Source organism: Eriocheir sinensis, chromosome 8 (assembly GCF_024679095.1).
Source record: "Eriocheir sinensis breed Jianghai 21 chromosome 8, ASM2467909v1, whole genome shotgun sequence".
NCBI classification, from domain to species: domain Eukaryota; kingdom Metazoa; phylum Arthropoda; class Malacostraca; order Decapoda; family Varunidae; genus Eriocheir; species Eriocheir sinensis.
Window position 1 is genome coordinate 25,647,391 of NC_066516.1, and position 22,049 is coordinate 25,669,439.

At 44.0% G+C, this 22,049-nt stretch overlaps 4 non-coding genes across 4 annotated transcripts; 3 read left to right on the plus strand and 1 right to left on the minus strand.

Moving 5' to 3' along the window:
- Positions 1-1,280: 1,280 nt before the first annotated feature.
- Positions 1,281-1,354, plus strand: Trnai-aau (transfer RNA isoleucine (anticodon AAU)). The gene has a single exon. It is a non-coding gene; the product is annotated as a tRNA-Ile (tRNA).
- Positions 1,355-2,400: 1,046 nt separating this feature from the next.
- Trnai-aau (transfer RNA isoleucine (anticodon AAU)) lies at positions 2,401-2,474 on the minus strand. Its single transcript has one exon. It is a non-coding gene; the product is annotated as a tRNA-Ile (tRNA).
- A 320-nt stretch (positions 2,475-2,794) lies between these two features.
- Trnav-aac (transfer RNA valine (anticodon AAC)) lies at positions 2,795-2,867 on the plus strand. Its single transcript has one exon. It is a non-coding gene; the product is annotated as a tRNA-Val (tRNA).
- Positions 2,868-4,279: 1,412 nt separating this feature from the next.
- On the plus strand, positions 4,280-4,352 carry Trnav-aac (transfer RNA valine (anticodon AAC)). The gene has a single exon. It is a non-coding gene; the product is annotated as a tRNA-Val (tRNA).
- Positions 4,353-22,049: the final 17,697 nt, after the last annotated feature.

The following is a 22,049-nucleotide window of genomic DNA, read 5'->3' on the forward strand; positions in this document are numbered from 1 at the left end:
CTGTGTATCTGTTTGTTTGCCCGTCTCTCTCTCTCTCTCTCTCTCTCTCTCTCTCTCTCTCTCTCTCTCTCTCTCTCTCTCTCTCTCTCTCTCTCTCTCTCTCTCGCTATCATGGCCCCTCAAGGCATTTCACCGCTATTTTTTATCTTCCTCCTCCTCCTCCTCCTCCTCAGAAAAAAAAGAATTACTACCACGTTATCTGTTTATCTTATCATTCGTCTTGGGTGGGTCTTCTCTCTCTCTCTCTCTCTCTCTCTCTCTCTCTCTCTCTCTCTCTCTCTCTCTCTCCCTTGTTTTGCCGCTGAGAGAGAGAGAGAGAGAGAGAGAGAGAGACAACACGTGGAGGGAAGTGTGCCAAAAGGTGTGTTACAGTTGGCTCTTAATCTCTCTCTCTCTCTCTCTCTCTCTCTCTCTCTCTCTCTCTCTCTCTCTCTCTCTCTCAAGCTCCCTTCCCCGTCACCAATCTCCCTCACACTGCTCGCTTCCCTCACCACGAGAATGACTGCCTTGTAATGCCACCCTTTAATAACTCCCTTCTTCCCTTTACACCTTAATTAACCTCACCTGTCACTTCTCTCATTACTGTTACTCCTCTCATTTTGTCTCTCATAGTTCTCATTCTTCGTTCGCTTCCCTCAACACAAGAATCACTGTCCCTTGTAATGTCACCCACTAATAACTCCCTACTTCCCTTAACACTGAAGTTCCTGTGTCTTTAACGTAACTAGTCAATTCCCTCATTACTTGTTCTCCTTCTACTCCGTGTCGTGATTCTTATAGTTCTCAGTCTTTCACGCTATTCGCTTCCCTCACCACGAGAATCACTGTCCCTTGTAATACCATTCTCCAGCACTTGTCTCCCTGAACACTGAATTTCCTTTTGATTGTGATGTTCTGCTGTCTTGTAACGTCGCTGTCTCTGTAACGTCGCTGTCTCTGTAAAGTCGCTGTCTCTGTAACGTCGCTGTCTCTGTAACGTCGCTGTCTTGTAACGTCGCTGTCTCTGTAACGTCGCTGTCTCTGTAACGTCGCTGTCTTGTAACGTCGCTGTCTCTGTAACGTCGCTGTCTCTGTAACGTCGCTGTCTCTGTAAAGTCGCTGTCTTGTAACGTCGCTGTCTGTATCGTCGCTCTGTCTTTCAATGTAGCTGTCTGGTAATGTCACTCCCTGTCCCCTCTCAACACTGGGTCCCGTCGGTCACTTCCCTCACTAAATTCCATATCCCTTCCTTCACACTATACTGCTGCTCTTCTTGTTCCTTCCGACCTGTCACCTTCATCGGCCTGTTAGCTCAGTTGGTTAGAGCGCCGTGCTAATAACGCGGATGTCGAGGGTTCGATCCCCTTACGGGCCAAGGTGGACCAATGTTTTGAACGATGTAAGACGCGACTTATCCTCTTTAGGCCGGAAAAGAAACGAGTGCGGGGGAATTTTATAGATCTTCAATTTTCTATACAGTAAATAAAGCTGCTCAAGGGCAAGAAAGACAGTAATAATGAGGAAAAAAGCCCGCTAACCACTGCCCATATGGAAATAAGGTTTAGAAAAGTGGCCAAAAGAGAGGTCAATTTTGGGAGGGAAGGTGTCTCGATATTCTCAGGTGCATCATGGGAAGGTGAAACGCAGCTACCCGTGTTTACTCTTCCGTGTTTCCCTGCTGTTGGTGGAAATTATAAACAAGTTGCCTGTAGCTTCAGCTCCTCTTCAAAAGAATTCAAGTCGTAATAAGTAAATACCTCCATAAGTTCAGCAATGTCGATCACTCCAGGCTTGTTGCACCTCCGAACTAACCCGAGATCTAGAGGCGGTTATCAGTGTGGTGACTACGAGCGTCTCTGGATCTTGGGTTAGGGTGTGTTTCTTGCTGGGGGTGGTATTAGGGAGGTGACAGTGGGGTGGTGATGATGGCAGTGGTACGTGAGAATGAGGAAAGGTGCCGGAAGAGGAAGAGGAGAATGGGCATGATAGAGGTGGTGATTGCGAGCGTCTCAAGGGGCCGCTTTCAGTCACTTTGTTTTGATCGTTACCAATGGCGGCGATCGACGCTATAGTTTTCCACGTGAAACTAGCTTATGGGGTAGTGGCGGCTGCAGAGGAAGCGAGGTGTTGAGTGTGGCAAGGTGCGGGGCTAGGCCAACCCCGCAGCCGCCACTACCCCAACGGCCAGTTTCACGTGGAAATACTATAGCAGCGATCGCCGCCATTGGTAACGATCAAAACAAACAAAGTGACTGTGAAAGCGGCCCTAAATCTCGGGTTAGTCTGGCGTGCAAAAAGCTTGGAGTGCTGGACCTTACTGAACTTATGAAGGCATTTGAAGACCTGCATCAAATCCCCCGCAGTCGTCTCTTTACCAACGGATGAGTCGCGTCTTACATCGTTCAAAACATTGGTCCACCTTGGCCCGTAAGGGGATCGAACCCTCGACATCCGCGTTATTAGCACGGCGCTCTAACCAACTGAGCTAACAGGCCGATAGTGCTGGCAGGCGGACGGGGTGACAAATGGACCAGTAGGTATTGTGTGAGGATGGTGTGTAGGGAGAGAGGTGAGCAGTGGGGTAGTGAGGAAGTGTGGTGTGACGGTGAGGGAAGTGACTGGTATTGTGTGCAGGGTATTATAGTAGTTCGTTGGGTAGTGAGTAAGTGTGGTGTGACAGTGAGGGAAGTCGGGATATCTGAAGTTTTACCTGATGCCCCCCCCCCGTAATGCTGTAGCGAAGGTGTGTTGTGCCGGCGGTGTGATGCCCGGGCCTTGCCTTCACAAAGTCCAGTGTCCGCGCGGGCAGTATCAGGTGCTCATGGTGTAGTGGTTATCACATCTGTCTAACACACAGAAGGTCCCAGGTTCGAGCCCTGGTGAGCACATGTTTTTCTTTTCTTTTTCTTCGACTTCTTTTTGCTTCTCCTTCTCCTTTTTCTCTCTCCATTTTTTTCTGATAGTTTTCCGTTTACCTTTAATTCAGCTCTTCTTTTCTCATCTACTTCCCCTTTTTCTCCGTCTCCTATCCCCCTCGTCCTCGTCCTCCTCCTCCTCACATTATCGAATGGTCGGAAAAATGGCAAATGTCCTTTAATGTTGACAAATGCAAAGTCATGCACATTGGGTCCAGAAATAGTAACCACACATACATCATGAATGGGAGACCTCTGCAAGCGATGCAGGAGGAAAAGGATCTTGGAGTCACTATCAGCAGTGACCTGAAACACGCGAATCACTGTAAAAAAGCATACAACAAAGCCAACACTATGCTCGGCTTCATAGCGAGGAACTTCGAGTGTAAAACGCCAGACGTGATGCTATCCTTGTATAATTCCATGGTAAGACCGCACCTCGAGTATGCAGTACAGTTCTGGTCTCCTAATTACAGAAAGGACATTGATTTACTGGAAAGGATTCAGCGACGCGCCACGAAAATGATACCAACCTTAAGGGCTCAACCGTACGAGGAACGACTCAAGCGACTCAATCTCTTTACATTAGAGAAAAGACGCCTACGAGGAGATATGATTCAAGTCTTCAAGTATCTGAAAAAAATCAATAACGTCGATTACTCCAATTTCTTTGAATTGCAAACCAACCTAAGAACTAGAAATAACGGTTTACCCATTCAGTCTAGTCGATGTAACACAGACATCGGAAGGAGTTTCTTTTCAAACCGAGTCATCCGTCACTGGAACAATCTTCCTTCAGGAGTAGTAAATGCGAATACTATCAACTCCTTCAAATATAGAATCGACCGTCACTTCGCTGCGTCGGGAGTAAACTGAATATTGAGTTGCTTTCATCTGCTCCTCAATATCGAGGTGCTTTCATCTACTCCTCAATGTCGAGGTGCTTTCATCTGCTCCCCAGGCCCCAGGCTGTCGAGCAGATTAAATCACCAAAGCGGGCAACCTCGTAATGAGCCAATAGGCTTTCTGTTGCCTGCGTTTCCATGTTTCCATGTTTCCATGTTTCCTCCCCCTCCTCCTCCTCCTCCCCTTCCTCCTCTTCTGCTTTTTGTTCTTTTTCTTGTTCTTGTTCTTGACCTTCTTTTCCTTTCTTTTTCTTTTTCGTTTCTTCGTCATCTTCTATTTCCTCCTCCTCCTCCTCCTCCTCCTCCTCCTCCTCCTCCTCCTTCTGTACACTCTTCTCAATGCCTCGTTTCATTTTGTGGCGACAGGACTGAACTGAATATTTCCTTACACACTGCAGGTCACGCTATCGGGTTTTCTGTTGCTTGCTCCTGTCTTTCAATGCTTTCTTCTTTTCTTCCTCCCTTCTCCTTCTCCTTCAGGTGCTCATGGTGTAGTGGTTATCACATCTGTCTAACACACAGAAGGTCCCAGGTTCGAGCCCTGGTGAGCACATTTTTGCTTCGGGAGTGAACTGAACGCATCCACGAGTACGTTCAGTAGTGCTTTAATCCTTCCCGCAAGTCACTCCTGTGGATGACGGATTGATTAAATCTCTAAAAGCAGGCAGCCTCGTAATGAACCAATAGGCTTTCTGCTGCCTGATCGTCCATATTACCATTTTTCTCCTTCTCCTTATTCTCCTCCTCCTCCTCTTCTGCCTTCTTCCAGGAAAGCGGGAACACGAGCTTCATGAGACTGGAACGGGGATGGAGGGGAGGTAGTTGGGGGAAGGGGAGGGAGAGGAAGAGGGAGGCATTGGGCAATCCTTCCCCTTCCCCTATATCAAAATGTTAGAATCGGTGCAGAGGAGGATGACTAAGATGATTCAGGGGTTGAGAAACTTGCCATACGAGGAAAGACTCAAACAGTTAAACTTGCATTCTCTAGAAAGGCGAAGGGTGCGTGGAGACATGATCGAGGTTTATAAATGGATGAAGGGTTTTAATAAGGGAGACATTCATAAGGTTTTGTTGGTAAGAGAACCGGGTAGGACACGAAGTAACGGGTTTAAACTGGATAAATTCAGATTCAACAGGGACATAGGCAAAAATTGGTTTACTAACAGGGTGGTGGATGAGTGGAATAGGCTTAGCAGTCATGTGGTGAGTGCCAATACAATTGTCACATTCAAAAATAGACTAGATAAATTCATGGACAGCGATATTAGGTGGGGTTAGATACACGGGAGCTTAGGGTCAAAGGAGCTGCCTCGTACAGGCCTACCGGCCTCTTGCAGACTCCTGCGTTCTTATGTTCTTATGTATTCCTCTTCCCCTTCTCCCTTCCCCCCTTCCCCTCCCCCCATGACTGTCGTCACGCCGGCGGGGGCGGGGAGGGAGAGGGGGAGCGAGGGAGGGGAGGAAAAGGGGAGTAGGTGAGGAAGAGGAGAGGATAGAGGAGAGGAAGGGAGGGATGTGGAGGGAGGGAGGAATGTAAGAAGCGAGAGGATAGAAGGGAGGGAAGGGAGAGAAGGACGGAGGGAGGGAGGGAGGGGAGGAAAAGGGGGAGTGTGTGAGGAAGGGGAGGAAAACGAGATAGAGGAAGGGAAGGGAGGGATGTGGAGGGAGGGAGGAATGTAAGCGAGAGGATAGAAGGGAGGGAAGGAAGAGAAGGGAGGGAGGGAGGGGAGGAAAGGGGGGAGTAAGTGAGGCAGCAGTGAGGCTCCCCGGCGCACCAGGCACCCCGGGGAGGCAACAGGCTCTCCCGGGGGGCAGCTTTTGTCTCCCCGGCCCAACTCTATTACCCACCGCGGCCCCCTGTGGCGCCGCGGGGGGGAGGGGGGAAGGGGGGAGAAGGAGGAGGAGGAGGAGGAGGAGGAGGAGGAGGAGGAGGAGGAGGAGAGGGAGGAGGAGGAGGAAAAAAAGGATGGTATGTGTTGGGTCCAGAAACTTATGGTGAGTGAAGGAAGGGAAGGAGGGAGGGAAGGGGAGAGGAAAGGGAAGAGGGAGGAAAGAAGGGAGGGAGGGAAGAGAAGAGGGATGAAGGGATAGCAAAAGGAAGGGAGGAGGAGGAGGAAAAAATGATGGTATGTGTTGGGTCCAGAAACTTATGGTGAGTGAAGGAAGGGAAGGAGGGGGAGAGGAAAGGGAAGAGGGAGGAAAGAGGGGAGGAAGGGAATAGGGGAGGGATGGAGGGATAGCAAAAGGAAGGAAAGCTTGAACGCCACTTCCTTAACCTTAACATTTTAGTAAAGAATAAATGCAAAAAAAAAAAAAAAAGTCTTGGTGGCATTAAATTCAATATGATTCCACTTAGGATTGATTAAGGACAGACCACCTAACCTCTAGACTCTGTGATCCTTCAGTAAACTCTCTGATCCTCTTAAAACTTGTCTGATCCTTTTAAGAGACATTTGATCCTCTATAAAGTAATTTGATCCTCTTAAAAATCATATGAATTTCTTGACGTGTGAGGATTGAGGGAACGGAACGGGACTGGATTGGGCGGTAGAAGTGAAGGAAGAGGAGGAGGAAGAGGAGGAGGAGGAAGAGAAAGATGGTAAGGGGGAGGAAGAAATGGAGGAAAAAGAGGAGGAAGACGAAAAGGAAAAGAAGGAAGAGGAGGAAAACGGGGAGGAAAAGAGGAGGAGGAGAAGAAGAATAGGAGGAGGAAGAGGAGTAGGAGAAAGAGGAGGAAGAAGAGAAGGAGAAGAAAGATTACGTGGAGGAAGAAGAGAAGCAGGAATAAGAACAAGAGAAGGAAGATGATGATAAGAAAAGTTTGGATATAAATCTGTCCCATTACCCAGGTGGCGGATCCCTTAATGAACACGTGAGGCCGCGACGCACACACTCAGCTAACCACGGTCCTGCCTTTGTACTGCGTCACGAGATAAATAGAGAGGTAGGTAGACAGGTGCACTGAAAAAGAAACTTCACAGTCAAGAATAAAGATGTAATACACTTTACAACGGTTTAGTTTGACCCCACTTGGAATATGCCGTGCAGTTTTGGTCTCCCCTATGTGCGGATTACATTGCTGAATTAGGTGTTGAACGTCGGGCAACAAACATTACGATGGAAGGCTTGTTGAACGTCGGGCAACAAACCTTACGATGGAAGGCTTGTTGAACGTCGGGCAACAAACCTTACGATGGAAGGCTTGTTGAACGTCGGGCAACAAACCTTACGATGGAAGGCTTGTTGAACGTCGGGCAACAAACCTTACGATGGAAGGCTTGTTGAACGTCGGGCAACAAACCTTACGATGGAAGGCTTGTTGAACGTCGGGCAACAAACCTTACGATGGAAGGCTCTCATCCCAGATGTTCTACCTTTAGAAACGTCGCCTCCGAGGAAAGATGATCGAATATTTCAAAATACTTAATGGTTTTACGATTGTGGACAAATTAAAACTGTTTATAATCAATGACGTTTCGAACGAGAAATAATGGCATAAAACTCAAGTGTAAACAAGTAAATTCAGGTTGCGCTAATTTTGTTTTTACCAGCGTTGTAACGCGTGAACGGAATAAGCTCCCACCTTCAGTGGTGCAGTGCAATACGATTGATTCATAAAAAAAATAAAAAAAACAGCTCGACTGACGATTCCTTCAACTTGATATTTACTAATGCAGAAATGTAAAGCCTTGATGGCAGCAAATTTAATATGATTCCACTAAGGATTAAGGGCAGACCACCTAATCTGGACCATAGGGTCTGTGTGGTATGACTATCTATATAAAATCTCTCTCTCTCTCTCTCTCTCTCTCTCTCTCTCTCTCTCTCTCTCTCTCTCTCTCTCTCTCTCCCTAATAGCCCTCTCACTCCCGCTAAGGCCACGAAATAACACGCCTCTTTGTGATGGAGCGTCGGCCGCCTCTTATACCGTATTATTTGACCACCATCACCTCTCTACGTCTGTCTGTCTGTCTGTGTCTATCTGTCTGCTTCTCTCTCTCTGTATCATTTATCCATCAGCTGTCTTTTATTACCGAATCAGAAACGAGCAACAGAACTCCAAAAAAATATACCTTCGCTAAATTCTGCACATTTTATTTCCTATTACTTACTTCTAGGCCTATTTGCGCCATGCTTTTAATGACAGAGAAAACTTAATGTGTTGGATATGGCCAGTGACCCGTAAAGATGGTTCACAGAGAGGTTGTAGGGAAGGGGGTCTGGTTGAGTGATGTTATTGGAAGTGATCTGAAGGGAATGGCCAAGGAAGGGATATCCTCCTTTCCTCGATGCCATGTTTTTATATCATCCTTTTTTTGTATGGATGAGCGTTATTCGACCCAGCAAAGGAGAGGAAGGGAGAAAGCTGGAATATAAGAACAGGAGAACATAAGGGGTCACATTATAAGACATTTCGCCGCCCAAGAACACATATTTGACAAGGCTTTCGTAGGAGTTGTGGGCATTTCCAGTAATAGTTTTATGACCTCGATGGTAGTTTGACCCCTCCTCTGTACCGTGAACCTAAAGAAACACTCATTAGAACCCGACTGACCCCCTCTTTGACCTTTAGAAATAGGTGATGTGAGAAGCCAAAGTGTCTTAAAATACCGACCAAGGAGTCTGCAAGAAGCGGTATATGGACGTGAGGGCAAGAAGAAAACGCCTTGGAGAGGAAAGTAAACAAAAGGAACAATTCACCACAAGACGAAGAAAATATAGGACGATAAGGAACGACAATGGACATAAGGGCAAGACGAAAACACCCTTGGAGAGGAAAGTAAACAAAATTAACTTGGAAAGGAAAGTAAACAAAATTAACTTGGAAAGGAAAGTAAACAAAATTAACTTGGAAAGGAAAGTAAACAAAATTAACTTGGAAAGGAAAGTAAACAAAATTAACTTGGAAAGGAAAGTAAACAAAATTAACTTGGAAAGGAAAGTAAACAAAATTAACTTGGAAAGGAAAGTAAACAAAATCAACCGTCAAACACATCAGGACGAAAAAAAAAAGAAAAAAAAAGAAAAAAAAGGCGTTAAGAAGCAGTATATGGGCGAGAGGACAAGCAGAAAAGGAAATGGAAAGTAAACAGAAGGATCATCAAACACATCAGGCCAAAAAAAAAGACGTTAAGGAGCAGGATAACGGCATATGGGCGTAGGGGGAAGATAAAAACAACAACAACAACTTGGGAATGGAAAGTAAACAAAAGGGATCAACCAAAACAACAGGACGTGGAAAAAAAGGACGATGAAAGTGTAAAAACATAAAAATATATCAAAATAAATACGGCACGCACAAATATATTAAGAAGCGACATCTGGGCGTAAGGGCAAGAAAACAACAACTTGGGAATAGAGAGTAAGCAAAAGGGACCAACCACAACAACAGGACATGGAAAATAAGAACGATGAAAGTGTAAAAACATAAAAAAATACATCAACGTAAATCCGGCACACCCAGGAACGCTCAAATCACACAGGAAATCGTTAGCGGCACAGGTTTTACGAGCGGACCTGCGCGCGGCTGATACTCCGGCTGACACGCGGAATAACTTTACACGGCTTAAGAAAGTGATGTAATACTGAAAAGAAAAGTGTGTATAAGTGAAAGTAAAAGAAAAGTGTGTATAAGTGAGAAAGAAAAGTGTGTATAAGTGTGTAAAAGTGTGTATAAGTGAAAAAGAAGAAAAGAGGAACGAAAGGAGGAGGACCTAAGAAGCGATACAAAGCGTCACAGGTCAAAAGAAGAAGAAGAAAACCTAGCCTTCTATAGTTCTTGTACACGGCGAAGGTTGTTACGATCACCACGCGGGGAAGTTGTTGTGAGCTCCAGACCGCACGTTAGTCCAAACACTTAACTGGCGGGGCTCCTTTTTTACGACCGGAATCTATTACTGTTAAATTTGCACCTCAATGCCCCCCATCACTCACCGGCCCGAACCAACGCGTCTGTGTCTCCTACGTGCGTGTTGCCTGTGTGTTACCTGTGTTTTTCCCTTACCTGGTGTGTATATAATGTTTTTTTTTCCCTCCAAGCCTCGTACAAATAATACTGGTACAATGGAACATGGCTACTTATATTTCTCGTCTCCCTCCTTTTTTTTACATATTCATCATTGGACATTACTCGGTGACGCCAATCTTCTCTTTTCCTCCCTATTATTTTTTTTTTTGTGTTTATATGTTACGGTTTTCTTTCTACTCGGTAACATCAATCTCCTCTTTTCCTCCCTGTTATTTTTTTTTGTGGTTATATGTTACGGTTTTCTTTCTACTCGGAGACGTCAATCTTCTCTTTTCCTCCCTGTTATTTTTTTTGTGTGTTTATACGTTACGGTTTTCTTTCTACTCGGTAACATCAATCTTCTCTTTTCCTCCCTGTTATTTTTTTTGTGTGTTTATATGTTACGGTTTTCTTTCTACTCGGTGACGCCAATCTCCTCTTTTCCTCCCTGTTATTTTTTTTTTGTGCTAATATGTTACGGTTTTCTTTCTACTCGGTGACGCCAATCTCCTCTTTTCCTCCCTGTTATTTTTTTTGTGTGTTTATATGTTACGGTTTTCTTTCTACTCGGTGACGCCAATCTCCTCTTTTCCTCCCTGTTATTTTTTTTTTGTGCTAATATGTTACGGTTTTCTTTCTACTCGGTGACGCCAATCTCCTCTTTTCCTCCCTGTTATTTTTTTTGTGTGTTTATACGTTACGGTTTTCTTTCTACTCGGTAACATCAATCTTCTCTTTTCCTCCCTGTTATTTTTTTTGTGTGTTTATATGTTACGGTTTTCTTTCTACTCAGTGACGCCAATCTCTCTTTTCCTCCTGTTATTTTTTTGTGTGTTTATACGTTACGGTTTTCTTTCTACTCGGTAACATCAATCTTCTCTTTTCCTCCCTGTTATTTTTTTTGTGTGTTTATATGTTACGGTTTTCTTTCTACTCGGTGACGCCAATCTCCTCTTTTCCTCCCTGTTATTTTTTTTGTGTGTTTATATGTTACGGTTTTCTTTCTACTCGGTGACGCCAATCTCCTCTTTTCCTCCCTGTTATTTTTTTTTTGTGGTTATATGTTACGGTTTTCTTTCTACTCGGTAACATCAATCTTCTCTTTTCCTCCCTGTTATTTTTTTTGTGTGTTTATATGTTACGGTTTTCTTTCTACTCGGTGACGCCAATCTTCTCTTTTCCTACCTGTTATTTTTTTTTGTGGTTATATGTTACGGTTTTCTTTCTACTCGGTGACGCCAATCTTTTCTTTTCCTCCCTGTTATTTTTTTTGTGTGCTAATATGTTACGGTTTTCTTTCTACTCGGTAACATCAATCTCCTCTTTTCCTCCCTGTTATTTTTTTTTGTGTGGTTATATGTTACGGTTTTCTTTCTACTCGGTAACATCAATCTCCTCTTTTCCTACCTGTTATTTTTTTTGTGTGCTAATATGTTACGGTTTTCTTTCTACTCGGTGACGCCAATCTTCTCTTTTCCTCCCTGTTATTATTTTTTTTGTGCTAATATGTTACGGTTTTATTTGAACTCGGTGACGCCAATCTTCTCTTTTCCTCCCTGTTATTTTTTTTTGTGCTAATATGTTACGGTTTTATTTGAACTCGGTGACGCCAATCTCCTCTTTTCCTCCCTGTTATTATTTTGTGGTTATATGTTACGGTTTTCATTCCTTCTTGCGCTTAAATTTATCAACTTGTATAGAGAGTGAATTATGTGGTAATGTTCTGTTATAATATTTTACTTTTGTTTTCCTTCTCTCTTATATTCTAATTTGTGTAGATTAAAAAAAGGAATATCTTGTTTTTTTTCCTTTTTTCCACTTATGTTTATTAACTTCTATGGAGAGTGAACTATGTGGTAATGTTCTGTCCTTATATTTTCCTTTTTTTTTTCCTTTTCTCTTTTATTTATTAATTTGTGGAGATTAAAAAGTGTGGTACTATCTTGTTCATATATTTTACTGTCTGTTTTCCTTTTTCTACTTATATTTGTTAACTTGTATATATTAACGGACTTCACATATGCAATAATATATACTCTTCCTCCTTCTCTTCTCCTCTCATTCCTTCTCTCTTTCCCTTATCATCATTCTCTCTCCCCCCCTCTCCTTTATACCCTCCCCAAACACACACACACACACACACACACACACACACACACACACACACACACACACACACACACAGACCCCCCCCCTCCCCCCTCCCCCGTTACACACACCTTCAGGTTAATAACGCCCCAATGATAATAAAAGAACATATATAATTCGCTGCCCATCACGCGGAACTTAGCTCACTCTTTGTTCTTTTTTATTGCCGGATTGACGGAGAGGCGGATATTTGTGTTAATGTGCGCCATCATTCACGGGGAGACTACAGTGACGTGAGGGCTGCAGGGGTGGCGAGGGAGGGGGAGGAGGAAGGGAGGAGGCAAAGGAGGGTATGTAAGGGAAGGGGAAGGGCAGATTGAGAGGAGGTAAGGGCAGAAGTGGCCAGGTAAGGGTATGGAAGGCCAGGTAAGGGTGTTGGTAAGGGGAGGTAAGGGCAGGGGAGGGAGGCAGGTAAGGGCAGGTTAGGGCAGGGGAGGGAGGCAGGTAAGGGGAGGTAAGACAGGTAAAGGCAGGTAAGGGCAGGAAAGGGAGGCAGGTAAGGGGAGGTAAGGACAGGTAAAGGCAGGTAAGGGCAGGGAAGGGAGGTAGGTAAGGTAAGGGCTGGGGTGGTCAGGTAAGGGTAGGTAAGGGCTGTGGATGGGGCAAGGTTAGGGCAGGCGAGGGACAACATACTTTTCCGCCCTCACAAAAACAGTGAATCTTCTTTTTTTTTTTCTTTTTTTTTTTACAGTAGAGGGAGCAGTAAAAAACAAAACAAAACAAACACAAAACAAAACAAAACAAAACAAAAACAAAACAAAACAAAAGCAAAACAAAACAAAAACAAAACAAAAAAACAAAAACCAAAAACAAAACAAAAAAAGAAACAAAATAATAGCCGCTTAATATTTCTTCTATACTCCAACGCTATTTTCAAACGACTTTCATCTCAAGCTGATCCCTATGCTGTCCAACTTTATACTGCAGGAGTTAATCAGTATCTATCTTCTTTCATTATTTTCACGCTAGAACCCTTAGACAAACTTCCATTAACATTTCTTTTTCTTATACGCCAAGGCATTACTGTACCTATTTTTTTTATCTATACTGTACACCACTTTTAAGGTCAGTATTATTAATTTCTTGCTCAAATTGAGGCTCTGAATTGTACCTTGACAGTGAAGGGAATATAAGGTGAGTTTCCTATTTAGAAGAACCAGTCCACGTTTCTGGTACCAAGGCAGGATATAGCTACTAAATAAGAGGAAGATTACTACTTTATAGAGCATTGAAATTTCCTTGGTGTCGACACGGTGGTAGTAGTAGTAGTAGTAGTAGTAGTAGTAGTAGTAGTAGTAGTAGTAGTAGTAGTAGTAGTAGAGAGAATGGAGGAGTCGGAGTTTGTGGAGTCCATTAAAATATTATATTCATGACCGAAATGTGTACAAAGTTACCAATATATATGTAAACACATCTCTGCACACACACACACACACACACACACACACACACACACTTTGCATTTTCAGCAGCGGCGTGCGATGTTCCTTTGTTTACCTCTTTCCATAATGTCTTCACTTCGCTCGTTTTTTTTTCCTCCGTGTTGCCGCACTCCCTCGTACACAAGCCAGACATTATTCTTTCTTGTTCCTTCCTTCCTCGGACACATGTGTTCTTTGCACCAACAAACAGGTCGGTTCAGTCCAGTTGAGGGTCATAAAGACAGCCTTTGTAATGACTTTTTCATGTAGTTTTCTTCTTTATGTTGTTGTTGTTTGGTTTCTTACTTCTCTTTTCCAAAATTTGTAGTGTGTTTCATTTTCTTCTCTCCCGACAGGCTGGTTCGCGGTACAGTTCCTCCGTACGAGTTTTGTTGTAGGAAACACAATAATATACTTTCCACGTCACACAAACTATGAGTCTTCTGAAAAGCCTGCTGGTGTGTGTGTGCCTCCTGCTGGCGGGGACCACTGGGGACCAGGGCGCTCATGTGGGGGCCTCCGCGGGGCGGGGGCCGCAGCAGGGGGCCCTGGAGGCTGGTGCATACTCTCAGGGGGTGACGAACAAGGCCCAGCAGGTCGTATACCAGGACACCCTTCAGGCCAACAATGACCCGGAGTCGACTACCGATGACCCGGAGTCGACGTCAGATGACCCGGATTACTTCTTTGACGACGGTGGTGCCTATGACGAGGACAAGGAATCCCCGAGCAGCGATGAATATGATGCCGCCGATACAGACACGGACTCCGAGGCGGCCCCCGACTCAACAGATGAAGACACAGACACTTCAGACGATGCTGACTGGCAGTACTCGGAAGACGCCGCGCCTTCCCCCAGCAGTGCCAAAGCCGAGGGCCAGGCATGAGGAGGGTCAGGTAAGGCGAGTATAGCGTCCTCAGCACACACCTGACGTGCTTTTCTGATACAGTTGCGTCCACTTACGTTCTCTCTTACTTTCCTGCATCCATATTAACATTCCAGGATTCATTCATAAATCTTCATACATGCATTCAGTTATTCATAAGTTTATTCAGATATTATGCACACATACATGCATGAATACATAACACACACACACACACACACACACACACACACATAAATGCATGCATGACAAAAGACGCCTAATTCAATACAGCTGCACGTATTATTGTATTATACTCGAATCACACGATATTTCCATGAATAATGTATCGGCTATACTCATTTCTCTCACTCTCTCTCTCTCTCTCTCTCTCTCTGAAAATTATTGTGGGCTGGCCTTTATTTTCCTTACTTCTCCTCCCGACTACTTATCAGACCCGACAGACCCGGTTGTTACACGCACCCAGCCCGCCTTCCAACATCATTAACGGAAATGAACAAAATCCCCAAAGACTAGAGTTTGGCGAACGCAACACCATCAAAAAGTCCTAAGTCGCATTATCAAGTGGTTTAAGAAGAGGCAAATGTCTTATAATAGTGACAACTGTAAATTCATGTACTTTGAGTTCAGTAGTAAAAGTAAACACAATATGGGTGCATGGGAACCCACTACTGGTCGTACATTGGAAATTGGATCTTAGTAGCTGGTTTATCAGTGACCTGGCTGAAACTAACAAACCACTGTCAGCCTGCCTGGTTAATTGCCAATAGTTTTTAACCCGGTAGCTGCGGGGATCATGTTTCTAAGCGAGAAAAATGAGAAAATATCATCACTCACGCAAACCATTTCATAATATATATCAACGCATTTGTGATCAGTTTATGCATCATCTATTTTTTGGGGGGGGGTTATATCATGGCACAAATTTGGCCCCCGTCGCTGGTACACGGTAAAGCCACAAATTTGGCCCCCGTCGCTGGTACACGGTAAAGGCACAAATTTGGCCCGTCGCTGCTACCGGGTTAATTTAAGTCGCAGGGAGTCAAGCAACGTTGCCAAATGGTCATGCTCAGCCTCTTATTTTTACCTATTTACACCCCAAAAACTGTCTCCTGGGCCCTAATACCTAGATTTATTTATATTTATCGTTACATGCGTTAATTTCTGATGTCTTACGGTGAAAGTTAAGTGTCAGAAACCGGTAAAAAGGATTCTCTGAGTACGACAATCTGGCAACGTTGGAGTCAAGTTATCCTTGCATAACTCGTTGGTAAGACCTCCCCTGGAGTACGCAGTGCCCTTCAAGTCCCTAAACCACAAAAAGAGCATTGAATCAGTAGAGTCACCAACGCGCCGTGAAAATGACACTATCGTACACGTATGAAAAACGACTAGAGACTCAAAATAAAAGTAAAAAAGAAAGAAAGAGGAGTAACAGAAGGAGTTTGAAGTGAGGAGGGTGAGGTATACCGACTGGCCTTGTTGTGTGCATAGGGGGAGGGGGGGGCGTCCCTCTAATGGCCCTCAGCTGGTTCCGGCGAGGCAGTTAATGAGTGACAAAGGGACAGCTAATGAGACACTCAGACGATAACATCTTGAAGCCATCCTCCTCCTCCTCCTCCTCCTCCCTCTGTACTCCCCTTCCTTCTCTTCCTCCTCCCCTTCCTTCCCCTGATCCTCCTCCTTCTGCTTCTTGTTTTCTTGTTTTTGTTTTCTGTTCTTGTTTTCCTTTTTTTTCTTCTTTTTCTTCATGTTCTTGTTCTTGTTCTTCTCTATCCTTTTGCTTCTCTTCCTCCTTTTATTTCTCCTCCTCCTCCTCCTCGTTCTCCTCCTTCTTTTTTCTTGTTTTCCTTTTTTGATATAATTTTCTTCTAGTCCTCGTTCTCTTTCTTTTTCTTCTTCTTCTTTTTTTTCCTCCTCCTCCTCCTCCTCCTCCTCCTTTTTTCTTGTTTTCCTTTTTTGATATAATTTTCTAGTCCTCGTTCTCTTTCTTTTTCTTCTTCTTCTTTTTTTTTCCACCTCCTCCTCCTCCTCCTCCTCCTCCTCCTTTAAGTATATCAGTTTCTTCCACAAGGGTAACTTTCCTCCCTCTCTTTGTGTTCTCGTCTCCTTATCTTCCCTTCAGCTTAAGAGGTCCTAGGATTAAGATTTACTTAGATAGTGATGACTGAATGGCTGGCTGTGTCTCCCTTATGACTGGCTGACTGACTGACTGACTGACTGACTGAGTGGATGAGTAACTAGATGAATTATAAAACAAATAACTGAGTGAGTAAATATGAATAGATATGAATGATTTAATGACTATCTGATCGGATGAATGAATACATGAATGACTGACTGCCTGATTAACTGATTGAATGGCAGACTAACTGACTGATTGACTGACTTACTAACTACCTGACTGATTGATTGACTGACTGGGTGACTGAATGATTGGCTGACTGACTGACTAACTGACTGGTTGTGTTCGTGCTGGCTAACTGACTGACTTACTTATGCTAAATGACTGACTGACTGACTGACTAACTGACTGGTTGTGTTCGTGCTGGCTAACTGACTGACTTACTTATGCTAAATGACTGACTGACTGACTGACTAACTGACTGGTTGTGTTCGTGCTGGCTAACTGACTGACTTACTTATGCTAAATGACTGACTGACTGACTGACTGACTCACTGTTCGCGTGGAAGAATGGCTGACTGACTGACCGAATGATTGCTTGATTGACGAACTGACTGACTGAACTGTGAATGACTAACTAATTGGATAACTGACTGACTGGATGACCAAATGTATGAGTGAGACAGTGATTAGTTGACAAAATGAAAGACTGAAAAACTGACTGACAGACTAACTGACTGATTGACTGAAACACACACACACACACACACACACACACACACACACACACACACACACACACACACACACACACACACACACACACACACACACACACACACACACACACACACACACACACACACACACACTCTCTCTCTCTCTCTCTCTCTCTCTCTCTCTCTCTCTCTCTCTCTCTCTCTCTCTCTCTCTCTCTCTCTCTCTCTCTCTCTCTCTCTCTCTCTCTCTCTCGTGCCTACCTAATACCTGTCCCCTCTTACTTTCACTCTCCCTTTCATCTCCCTCTCCCTTCCCATATGCCTAATCAATGCCCTTCTCTCTCTCTCTCTCTCTCTCTCTCTCTCTCTCTCTCTCTCTCTCTCTCTCTCTCTCTCTCTCTCTCTCTCTCTCTCTCTCTCTCTCTCTCTCTCTCTCTCTTCTTTCTTTTTTATCTTTTCCTTTCTTTTCCTTTTTTCCATTTCAATAGTGTCTCTCGCCTCTCCCTTCTTGTCTAATCCTTTTCCTCTCCTTTCTTTCCTTCATTTGTTATTCATTCGTTCCCTTTTGGTTTACTGGCTATTTTCTTTTTCTCCTTTTCTCCTTCCTCCCTTCCCTCCTTCATTTCTCTCTTCCTTCTCTTCTTCCTTCTCTACCGTTCATCCTTTATCTATTCATTCCATCTATCTATTCTTCCTTTCCTCTTTTTCTATCTTCCCTTATGTCTATGTTCCTCCCTCCCCTCCTTCTTCCCTTCCTTGCTCTCTCCTTTCCTCTCCCATGCCTGCCAAGTGCCTCTCGCCTCCCTTCCTCCCTCCCCCCCTCACACACCCACAGGATCCTCGATGACGCAGTGGGCAGCGCGTGAGTCTCATAACCTCAAGTTCGTGAGTTCGATGATCGCTCCGGGCAACACTTTTGAAGGGCGTCAACAAAGGGGGCCCGATAACCTGTTTCGTGACTTGAAATAACTTGGACAGGGAACACTTTAACAGATTTCGATAACCTGTCTCCATGAGTGATAAAATGAACATTGACAGCAAATACTTCTACGGAGCCCAAGAATCTACTATAGTGATTGTTAACCCCTTGACTGCGAATTTCCTCACCAAGCTACAGAAATGGAACAAAAAGTGGCTGCTATAATTCAATGAAGAAAAATGTAAAGTCCTGCATCTTGGGAGGGGATATCCAGCACACCAATACCACATGGGGAACACTTCACTATCCACCACAGAGACAGAGAAAGACCTGGGACCAGGCTACCAGTGAAGGACAAATCCGTGCCAATCGCAGCGGATGGATTAAAAAAACTTAGGCAGCGAATACTTCAACAGAACTCGATAACTGGTCTTCGTAATCGCTAAAAGAACTTAAGCAACAAATACTTTAGTCATTAATATTATTATAGGAAAACTTTTGCACGTAATCATGATCATTAACAAATGTCCTAAAAGTTTCACTAAATTATATCTACATTTTTTTTTTTTACAACAAAGGAGACAGCTCAAGGGCACACACAAAAAAGGAAGCAATAATAAAAAAAAGCCCGCTACTCGAAGTAATAATTAAATAAAAACATGCGTTTCTTTCTCTCACAATCAATCAATCAATCAATCAATCATTCAGGAAATCAATCAATCAATCAGTTAATCAATCAATCAATAAATCAATCAATCAGTCAGTCAATCAATCAATCAATCAATCAATCAATCAGTCAATCAATCAATCAATCAATCAGTGAATCAGGATATCTATTTACCTATCTATCTTCTGCCTCAATCAATCTAGAACAAAGTCACTGAAGGCTGGAAAGAGATTACCCGACACCGGTTTATATAAAGAAGAGGATAAGAGCGTGGCAATGTCCTTCAGGCCTATAAACTTGACATCCCCGGCAGGTAAGAGAAGACGTCGAGGAGATAATTAGAGACGGACTCGACTTGTTCCTCGAGGGTGACATGTTTTTCCCTTTCCGCTCCTTCCTCTCACTCCCAACTGCCTTCCCTGTCCATACCTTCCCTATAGTCTCTCTCTCTCTCTCTCTCTCTCTCTCTCTCTCTCTCTCTCTCTCTCTCTCTCTCTCTCTGAGCCCTGTCAAAATTCTTCCTCCTCCTCCTCCTCCTCGTCACCTGTCCTAAAGGTAATCCTGATCCTCTTAAGCAGGTGAGGCAGGTGACTGTGATTGTTGTTGTTGTTGTTGTTATTATTTTTTGTTACTACTACCACCACTACTACTACTACTACTACTACTACGACAACAGTTATGACCCCCACTACTGCTGATACTATTGTTATTATTACTACTAACATTACGTCATAGGTAATTGTATTCTTCCTGTGTGTGTGTGTGTGTGTGTGTGTGTGTGTGTGTGTGTGATGTACGTTTCCTGGCGGCTATAAACGCACATAGAGGAAGATTTACACCTGAGATCGCCGCCCATTTGCCGCCCGTAAAGGTAACCACGAGGAATTTACGCTCAGGTGTGACGGTGTGTGTGTGTGTGTGTGTGTGTGTGTGTGTGTGTGTTTTGTCTTTCTTTCTTCCTTCCTTCCTTCCTTCCTTTTCTCCGTTTATCCTTTCCTTTCTTCCATCCTTCGCTGATTAGTTCCTCTTCTTCTTCCCATCTATCATTAATTCATTGCCCTTTTATTAACTACATCCTTCCTCTTCCTCCTTTTCTTCCTTCCTTCCTTCCTTTTTTCCCTTCTTAATCTTACCTTGCACCCCTTATTTATTTATTCCCTCTTTTTTTTTTTCCTCTTTTTCTTTCTTCCCTTATGTGGCTTTGTTCCTTCCTCCCTTCCTTCTTCCCTGCCTTTTTCTCTCCCTTCCTCCCTTCTATCCTTTCATACCCCCAATCACCTACCTTTCTTTCCTCTTATTCTTTCTTCCTTCCTATTCTTCTTCCTCCCTTCCTCTCTCTCTCTCTCCCTCCCTTCCTCCTCTCCCTCACCGTCTTATCTCCCCCTTCCCAATTCACTCACGCACTCAGTCCAAATCTTATTGCAACATAATGACACCAGAACCAGATCCTGTTTTGTTTCCCGTCCGGAGCGTTTACCTTCACCACCAGCAACAGGAGCAGTACCTGACGCGGACATCCTCCTGAAGGGCGTCTGTTGTGATTCCTGTGCGCTTCCCTTCAGGCGTTAGATGTGTTTAAGAAGGTAATCACACGGCGGCGGGACTTAATCATTTTGTTATCATGATATTACAAGAAGGAAACGAGAATTGGACGTGGTGCGTGAGGTGGGAGGAAGGGGTGGGGAGTGAGAGGAAGGGAGGAAGGGTTGGAGAAAGGAAGGGAAGAAGGGATGGAGATTGAACGGAAGGAGTTAAGAGGTGGGAGGAAGGGAAGAAAGGAGGAAGGGTAGGAGAAAGGAAGGGAGGAAGGGATGGAGATTGAAAGGAAGGAGTTAAGAGGTGGGAGGAAGGGAAGAAGCGAGGCAGGAAAGGAGAAAGGAAGGGATGGAAGGGAAGAAAGGAAAGGAAGGGATGAAGACAGGGAAAGGAGAGAAGAAGGAGATAAACAAAGAAGGAAGGAAGGTAGGTAGAAGAGAAAGGAAGAAAAATAATGGAAAGAAGACTGAAAGAGAGGGATGAAGGAGATGAAAGTGAAAAGGAGGAAGGTGGAAAAGAAATTAAGGAAGAAAGGAAAGGAAAAGGAAAGGATGTGATTAAAAGAGGAAAAGAGGGAAGAAAGGGAAAATAGAGGAATGGGGGGAATATGAGAAGAAAAAGGAGAAAAGGAGGAAGGGAAGAATAAGGAAGAGAGGGAAAAGAAAGAAAAGACAGGAAGAGAGGAAGGAAGAAAAGAGTGAAATATGAGAAGAAAAAGAAGGAAAGGAGGAAGGGGGAAAAAAGAGGGTAAAAACAGAGAAAGAGAAAAGAAAGAAAAGACAGGAAGGAGGAAAAGAATGAAAATAAAAAGAGAATGAAAGGAAAACAAAACCCGCGTACCTTTCCATGTTAAAAAAAAAAATATATATATATAAAAAAAAAAACGTTCCACGCGCCCCTGACTCATCCTGGTCTGGTAACGCTGCGTCACTTCCTTCTTTTTTTTCTTCTTCTTGGTTGGTGTTGGAAGAGACGTCAATGCGGTTTTTCTTTCTCAATCTAATCGTTTTTTTTTTTTTTTTTTTCCTTGATTGGTGTTGGTAGTGACGTCAATGCGGTCTCTCTCTCTCTCTCTCTCTCTCTCTCTCTCTCTCTCTCTCTCTCTCTCTCTCTCTCTCTCTCTCTCTCTCTCTCTCTCTCATTCTGGTAATTTTTCTTTTTTTTTGGTTCGAATTTTGTGTTTTTTTCTGCTTTTTTTTGGTTTGTATTTTTTTCCCCAATACTTTTGATCAATATCCTTCATCTTCCTTCCTAAATTTTGTCAGAGAAGAGGAGGAGGAAGAAGAAGGGGGCAAGGAAGATGACGAGTATGACGATGATAAAGATGACAGTAGCAATGATGATGATGATGATGATGATGATGGTGATGAGGAGGTGCCCTAGATTCATACCCTTCCTCTTCCACTCTCCTCCTCCTCCTCCTTCTTCTCTACCCTTTCTCTTCCATCCCCTCCTATCTTCACTTCCCTCTTGTTCCCTTTTCTTTGCTCAGAGTGAACGAATGAGTTTGATGTGTTTGATAAGCTTCCTTCCTCCTCCTCCTCCTTCTCTACCCTTTCTCCTCCATCCCCTCCTATCTTCCCTTTCCTCTTCTTCCCTCTTCTTTGCTCAGAGTGAACGAATGAGTTTGATGTGTTTGATAAGCCTCCTTCCTCCTCCTCCTTCTCAACCCTTTCTCTTCCATCCCCTCCTATATTCCCTTCCCTCTTGTGCCCTCGTTTTTACTCAGAGTGAACGAATGAGTTTGATGTGTTTGATAAGCCTTCCTCCTCCTCCTCCTCCTTCTCTACCCTTTCTCCTCCATCCCCTCCTATCTTCACT